Source organism: Triturus cristatus, chromosome 1_2 (assembly GCF_964204655.1).
Source record: "Triturus cristatus chromosome 1_2, aTriCri1.1, whole genome shotgun sequence".
NCBI classification, from domain to species: Eukaryota; Metazoa; Chordata; class Amphibia; order Caudata; family Salamandridae; genus Triturus; species Triturus cristatus.
Window position 1 is genome coordinate 35,327,495 of NC_140580.1, and position 8,748 is coordinate 35,336,242.

Consider the following 8,748-nt stretch of genomic DNA (forward strand, 5'->3'; position numbering starts at 1 on the left):
GATTTAGTGTGCTGTTGTATCTCCTTCCATAGCTGTTCATTTAGTTTGCCATGCGGAGCTCTTCGCACTTTGTCCCACGCAATGATGAAGGCCCGTTGTCTTGCAACTGTTTGTTTTTGGACACCAAATTCAAGCCTAATTTGCGCCGGCGAGGTATGTTTGGGCAGCCCAAAGATGACCCTGTATGCTGTTTTTACTGTGGCGTCAAGTATTTTAGCGTCTGTCTTTCTGAGCCTCGCTGCCAAAGGTGATTGTTGGCAGCAGTTTTGCCCAAACTACCTCATTCAAAGGGAAGATCGATGGTCCCATCAGTTTTGTTTTTAATATTTTTAAAGTGGTGGCCAATATTAGGCTTTTATGCCTACTGCTGTTCTTCTGTGCCAAAAATCGCCCCCCTCTATCCAGCTTAACGCACAGATATTTGTATTCCGCTGTGTCCTCAATTTTTGTTTCCCCCCAAAACCAGGCTCCACTTTGACTGCTTTTTTCCTCATTGTCATGGTTCTCATTTTGTCCAGGTTTATCATTAGATCATTTGCTTTAGATAAGTCCTGTGTTGCCTTTAGAAGACGCTGTAGTCCTACCTTTGTTTTACTAATCGGGACTATGTCGTCCGCATTCAGGAGACAGGGTATCAAGATGTCTCCTAGTTTTGGGGCATGTGAGTTGCAGCTAATCAGGAGTGGTACTAGGTCTGCTATATATAGGTTAAAGAGAGTCAGTGCAAGAATGCAACTCTGTTTCAGCCCTTTTTCCGTTGGAATGCGCCTCGACAGGAAAGTTCCGTTGCCCATCTTCACCTGCAACCATGTGTCATTGTACAAGTTTATTAGCAAGTTTAATAAGGACTGTGGCAGCCCCTATCTGTGCAGTTTGGACCATAATTTAGTGCGGTTGACGCGATCAAATGCGGCCTTATAGTCAATAAAGCATAAGTATAGAGGTGTCCGTGCAGCCTCAGCCTTGTCCATAAGCATTGCAATGCTTAGTATGTTGGTTATTGTCTCGACTGATTTTACAAATCCAGTCTGTTGTAAAGGAATTGCAGATTTGTCTGTGGCCCATGCCTGGAGTTCCTCTAGTAATGTACCAGCAAAAAACGTTGCCTCATTATCTAATAAACCCACTAGTCAATAGTTTTGTGGTGCCGACTTTTCACCGGATTTATAAATTGGGGAAATGATTGATCCTTTCCAGGAGCTAGGCAGGAAATTTAGCATCCTGATTTCTCTAAACAGTGGTTCCAATGCTTCTGCCCAGTAGATAGCCTCCTGTTTGTATAATGCTGGTGGTATTCCATTAGGGCCAGGGGCACCTTCCCTTCTCCCCTTGCCTATCTGCCATTTGATTGCTGTTGCATTAATTATTTGGAAGTCCTCGGTTGATAAACCTCCCCTTGTATTCCCAGAGTTGGTGGGGTTACTTCCAGCCCCGTCCTTGGTTGTCATATGGTATTCTAGTTCTTTTTGAGTATTTCGGTCCTGTTCACTGAGCTCAGTGCTTTGTTGGAAATGGGAATTTAGGTATTTTATGCAATCTTCCTCTGCGATGTTCGAGAAAATGCCATCATGATTATGGTGAATGAGTTGGTTTATGGTGTTCCAGAATCTGGCGCTGTTGTTGTGTTTGACATCAGCAAATAGCTTAACTCAGAATTTCTCCTCCAGAGCTCTGTTGACATTCCTTTTCAGTTTTTTCAGATTAGCCCTTTGCCTCCGTAATAGTTCCAATTGAGTTTTATCGTTGGGCTTGTAACGGAGGTATCTCAATGATCGATAGATATGTTTTTGGCAAGCTTGATTTCTTGCTTTGCAATGTATGATACAGGTTTCGTGCCACTAAATCTTTGCCGGTTTGGTGGTTTGATTTTAGACGCATATTCTTCCATCATTGTTAGAAAGTTTAGCCATTTCTCAACTTCTCCTTCTCCAACTCTGGCGATGAAGTGCTGTTTAGCAATTTCCAGCATCTTACTGTCAGCAGCTATCTTAAATTTTATTCTTTTTTATTTATTTATTTATTTATTTTTTAAACCTTTATTACAGAATTCAAAAGATATACAAAGATGGGCCTACAAACTTCGGGCCGGCCGCTAGCAAACAGTATGAGCATAGAATACAGTCAGTAAACAGTCGCTGCAGCGTGAGAGAGGTCACAGGAGTTGAAAGAAGCGTTGGCGGCCACACCGTCCGGACCCTCCACATGGCGGTTCCATTTTTATATAAGAAACGACAAACAAATCCACAAGGCAGCCAAAAGTCAAAGCAACAGTATGAGCTCCCCTGGGGAGGACCCTACCGATCCACAGGAATAGCGGGGGGGGGGGATAGGAGACAAAGTGGACTCAAAGCCCAGAACCAAGGCGACAAGCAGACTAAGGAGACGGGGCCAGTGCCAGATCAGGCGTCAGCGGCGGGGTACAAATTCCGCCACGGTAGGCGTTCCAGGGGCCCCACACTTTCACCCATTTCCCAGGCTTACCTCTCGCAACATACACTACCTTTTCCCGAAACATACACCAATCCATGTTGTCCTTCCACACCGAGACCGTTGGCAACCTCTGGGAACCCCACAATTGCGCAATGTCACGCTTGGCCACCATATATCCCAGAGTCACCCACCACGTCTGCGGCACTGAGTAGTCAGTCGGCTCCCACACATTTAGCAGACATCTCCTCGCCTCGGGAAGGAGCGTCACATGCGTGACCGCCTGCAACACCGCGTGCACATCACGCCAGAATCGCGCCACCTCCGGGCATTCCCACAAAATATGGAGGAAGGTCCCTAAAGAACCACACCCACGCTTACACAACCCATCCACGGCATATCCCATATGCATCAGACCCGGCCCCGTAACATAGACCCTATGGAGTATCTTGAGCTGGACGAAGCGAAGGCGAGCCGGTATGGCCACCTCTTACGGGGAGGCCACCGCAGACACCCAATCCTCGTCATCCAGCTCCAATCCATCGGCCACCCACACCTCACGAAGGCTAGTCAGCAGTCCCGAGCGATCGTTGATGAGCTTTTTGTAAATCAATGAAATCGTGCCGTCCGGTACATGCCCATCTAGCACTCTATCTTCCAGAGGGGAATACTCCGGGATAGAGGCAACATCCGGGAATACGGAGCACAGCGCGTGACGGACCTGAATATATCGAAAGTACTCCCTGTCCTGCAACTGGAATTCAGTCTGCAGCACATCGAACGTTTTGAATCCCCCCCTCGTCCAGAGATCGCCCACCTTGCTGATGCCTATCATGTCCCACTTCTCAAAGCCCTTCGAGGTCCACAGAGAGCCCAGCCACTCAGATGCATACAGCGGCGTCGCCCGGGTCAACCGATCCTTCCACCCCATCGCCGAGTTTGCCGCGTGCCACACCCGTACCGCGACCCGCGTAGGGCCCGTCAGACGTGCGTCGAGCGATCTAGAATAAAGCGCCCGATTATAGTCGCCACCCGGCAGTAATAGTTTATCCATTTCAAAGGCCGGGTTAAGAGCGGGCCCACAAAGGCCGTGGTTTATAGCAGCCAGCTGGGAGGCCCAGTAATATCGTTTGATGTCTGGGGGGGTCGAGGGCGACCCCCCCGTCGTACCACGGGAGCGTCAGCTTCGCAAGGGCGATACGCGGCCTACCCTCCCAGAACAAGCGTCGCTGCAGACTCTCCACCTCGCGAAAGTAGCGCGCCGGGACAACGTCCCTCGTGTTCTGTAAAGCGTATAGGAAACGTGGCAGCGACATCATCTTAAACAATGCCGCACGGCCGAGCGGTGAGAGCGGCAAGCGCCTCCAACGCGCCACGTCCTCCTTTAGGCGCTGGAGGGGGGGGAGCAAGTTCTGTTTATATCGGGCCTCAGCGTCCAGGGTAATGAAGATACCCAGGTACTTAAATCCCTGCGGAGCGATCTGGATAGGACAACCCCGCGGGAGGATAGGAGCCTCCCCGGAAAGGACATACACACAGGATTTAGCCCAGTTGATGACTAAGAGTTGCGGCCAAATGAATGCAAAACATCCACAAGTACAATCAGCGATTTACGAGGGGAAGCAAGGTATAAGAGAATATCATCAGCGTAAAGGGATAAGCGATCCTCATACTCGGGGGTCCATCGGAGACCACGGATAGAAGGGTGCCACCGCAGCCACTCCGCCAGGGGCTCCAAGGCAAGCGCGAAGAGGAGCGGCGATAGCGGGCAGCCCTGCCGCGTGCCCCTGCCCAGCTCAAACGGAGCCGACACTCTACCGTTTACCGCCACCTGCGCCAGCGGTACGGAGTATAACAGTTTCACCCAACCAATAAATCCCGGGCCAAAACCAAACTTAGCCAGCGTCGCCCAAATATATGCCACTCAAGCGTGTCGAACGCCATAGTGGCGTCCAGGGACGCCAAAATGGCCGGCTCTCGTATGAACGGGACCCGCGCGAGCACCCCATGCAAACGCCACAGGTTGAGCGCAGTGTTGCGATGAGGGATAAAGCCGGACTGGTCCTGGTGAATCAGATCGCACACCACGCCAACCAGCCGATTAGCCAGCACCTTGGCGAGAATTTTAGGTTCCGCATTCAACAGCGAAATGGGTCTGTAAGACGTGACCCGATCCCGCGGCCTCCCCTCCTTATGAATAACCACGATAGTGGCCAGACGCTGGTCCAGCGGGAGGGAACCCGCCGAGCGGGCCGCGAGGAACATAGCACGGAGATGCGGCGCCAGCGTATCCGGTCGCAGTTTGTACAATTCGATGGGAAGGCCGTTAGGACCCATGGCCTTGCCGGAGGCGACCGAGCGTATGGCGAGGGCAATCTCCTCAGATGTTGGGGTCGCGTCCAACAACACTTTATCCTCCTCCGAAAGGGAAGGCAGCGCAATGTCTTTAAGCAGGGCATGGGAGTCCTCTTCCGAGCGGGAAGATACCGGGGAATACACCCCACGGAAATATTCTGCAATCAACAATTTCTCCTGGTTCAGTGACACACACACCATCCAATTTCTCAATCGACGGGACAACTCGACTCGCTCTCTTCTTTTTATCCAGCCACGCAATCAATTTACCAGCCTTATCACCCACATCATTCAGTCTCCCCTGTTGCTCTCTACTGAGGCCCCTGGCCGCCTCCGTGACGAGGGCCTTGTAGTCCGCCTGCTTGAGTCGGAGAGCATGCAATTTGTCGTCCGTCACCCCACACTCCAAATCACCCTCCAACTCGGTTATCTCAGTTTCAATACGGGTCACCTCCTCCCGCTTGCGCCTCCGGGAATGGGAAATAAGGGACAGGGCCTCCCCCCGGAGTACCGTCTTAAACGCCTCCCACAGAGAAACCGCGGACGACACAGACCCCACATTGTCTTCAAAATATCGCTTAAGAGATTTAACCAAATCTGCGCGAATTGTGGGGTCACGCAGGTACCAGGGATTAATCGGGGCCACCCTCCCCACCCCCCTCGGGCCAATGTCGAAGTGCAACAGGAGCGGGGAGTGGTCTGAAATACCCCGCGCCAAATGTCGTACCTCCCCAACCCGCCCCGCCTGTACCGCTGGCATCAGGACATAATCAAGTCTCGAAAGACTGCCATGAGCCCCGGAATGAAAGGTGTACTGTATCTGCGTAGGATGTTTCAACCGCCAACAATCCACCAGCCCCAAGGTATCCAAGAGGCCGGACAACCACGCTTGGGCACGGGGGAGATCCCTAGGAGGGTGACGATCCTCAGTCCTGGAAACCACATCGTTAAAATCCCCCCCAACCACCAGAATCCCCTCCGGAAGGCCAAGGAGGAGGCGCCCCAGATCCGCAAAAGTAGTCGTTTGCAACCCTGGCGGGACATAAACAGAAACGAAAACAATCACTCTGCCCTCCAATCTACCCACCAGAACCGTGTATCGTCCCCTGTCATCATGGAGCACCTCATCAACTTCCAACGGGAGCGAGGTCTTGGCCATAATGCCCACACCCCTCGAACCAGACGTGAAGCCCGAGTGGGCCATAAGGCGATAGCCCCGTCTGTTCATGGCACGAAAGGAGTTTCCAATGAGGTGTGTTTCCTGCAGAAAGACTATATCTGGTGAAATTCGTTTTAGGAACTGCAGGACCACCCCCCGTTTTATCCTGTCCCCCAGTCCATTAACATTCCAGGACAAAAGACTCAGTCCCCTACCCCCCATCATAGCCGAAGTCGATCAGTCGCCCCCCAGAGAGCACGTTAGAAAGAGCACAACAATACTTCTGCCTTGTGGTACAAATAAACAATACCCAACCCCAACCCAACAGCCCCAACAAAACTCCCCCCTCCCTGCACCCCTGCATGAGCCCAAACAGCCCCCCAACTTGCAGTGTGCCTGTCGCCCCTATGTGATTTAAACTACTAAGACCCCCTAGAGGAGGAAGGAGAACCCCCTCGAGACCCAGCACCTCCTCCAATGGAGGGGAGACAGGACACAACAGACAAAAGACCCTAAGCTTGGCCGAAAGTGGCATCATCCGGAGTGAGCCCCCGTGTCAGTACCTCAGACCCGGTCCGGTGGGCACTCTCCTCCCGTCCCCCCCCCCCCATCCCGACCATGACCCCCAGACAAAGTGTCCAGCCAGTCCCCGGCCGTTTCAGGAGGATCAAAAAAGTGAGTGCGGCCATCCGCCTCCACCCGCAGCCTGGCCGGGAAGAGCATGGCGTATTTTAAGTTCATGCCTCGAAGCCGCCGCTTGACGCCCAGGAAACTCAGTCTCTGCTTCTGGACCGCCTGCGTGAAATCAGGATAAAAGTTCACTTCCATGTTCTCCAGCTTAATCGGCCCTTGCAGTCTGGAAGCTTGCAAAATCGCATCCCTGTCCCGAAAGTTGAAAATACGGGCAATAAGAGGCCGCGGAGGGGCTCCAACCTTCGGTCTGCCTCCGGGAACTCTATGGGCCCTCTCCACAGCAAAGAATTTACTCAGTCCTCGAGGCTGGAGATGGGTAGAGATCAGGTCCTCCACAAAGAGATCCGCCGCCGACTCCTCCCGTCCCTCGGGTACTCCGATGATACGGATATTATTCCTCCGGGCCCGGCTCTCGGAGTCCTCCAGGCGCCGATCCATGAGCGCACTTGCCTGACGGAGCCGGTGCACCTCCGTTTGAAGGGCCGCTACCTCAGTCATGAGGCCCGACGCGGTGTGGGCCAAGGAGTCGACCCGGTCATTCGTCTTGGAGAGATCAGCTCTCACAAGGTTGACATCAATGAGGACCGCGTCGAGTTTGTGCGCCAAAGTGTCGAATTGCTGGCCCACCGAGGTCTTCATCTCAGCAATGGCGCCCATGACGTCTTGCAAAGTCAGATCAGTAGGCAAATCCGGGGCATCCGGGGGGCACTCGGAGGACTTGTGCGATCCGCCGGGAGACCCCTTCGGGAGGGTGTAGCGGTCCATGACGTTGGCCTGATGTGCGGTGCCACGCCGGGTCGACTTGGCCTTCAACCGATCCCCATCCTGCTTCGTGGCCATCGTCGTGTATCTCGCACCCGCACCAGCCAAGCAGTGGAGAGCAGGCAATCAAGGCCGAGAGCCTCGGGGGCCACCCCAGGACGGTAGAGCGGGCCACCGCAGGCAGGCAGGCAGGGTCTCCCAGCGAGGCCACCCCAACACAAAGAAGCGCTGTGAACCCACCCGCGATAATGGCAAGGGGACTCAAAAGCGAAAGTGAAAGTGTGGGGTACGCGACTCGCCAGGCCCAGCCCGCCGTTGTTGTTCACTTCGCCACAGGGTCGCCCCCAAACTCGAGTCCGGGGTCAGGAGAGAAGTAGGCCGCAAACTTCAGTCGGTGCTCACTCCGGCACCCGGGGTCCAATTCGAAAACGGAAAACGGGTACCACCTCGGCTCAGGCTCACCGACACAGTCCCCTCAACCGATTCAGGATGAAGACAGGATAAACGTAGGAGGTTGCGGAGGTCCTCGGGAGCCTCGCACCTACGTGGCCATCTTGGTTGCGCGCTAGGCTCCTCCTCCAATTTTATTCTTTTTAGGTTGATGGTGGCATCTGATCCCTGGGGCGCCCGGCAATGTTTAAATGTTGGAATTGTGGTTCTTAGCTCTATTTCCTGTGGCCAATGATCACTGTCACCTTTGTTGTCCAAACGAAACGATGCAAATTGATGAAACTGACATAGGGAGACAAAGGTATAATCCCATATTGTGCTCGTTCTGATTGAGCTGTACGTTGTTGCTGGAGGGTTATCTTCAACTGATCTACCATTTAGTGCCCTTAGATTTAGATGTTCCAGCTCCTCCAAGATTGATTGTCCTGACTTAGTATATTTACCCAGTTGTAGTTCTCCTTGCGGCGGGATATTCCAAATTGTGTTTTGCTGGAGTATTTCTTCGTCAATGGAGGAGCCTATTCAGTTATAATTAAGGTACCCAGTGAGGATAAGATCAGCATTTGGGCCTTCTCTTATGCATGTTTCCACAAAAATGCACATTTCCTTAGCTAATTTAATTTTACGTTTTGGTTGAATATACACATTTATTATCGTAGCTTGTTCCTTGTATTTGATGGAAAGGATACAGTTACTGCTAATAATGATTGAATTATGGGACCGAAAGTGCGGGCAATGTGAGTGATTGTATTTGCAACATATATGACCAAACCTCCTTGCAAGCAGCCAAATGTTGCCGTCTTAGTTGCTCCTTTATAAAAACGCAAAAATTCTTGGAGATGTGGCGGATCCGATGCCCACGTTTCTTGCAGAGCTACAATATCGAAGGCCATAATATAGGT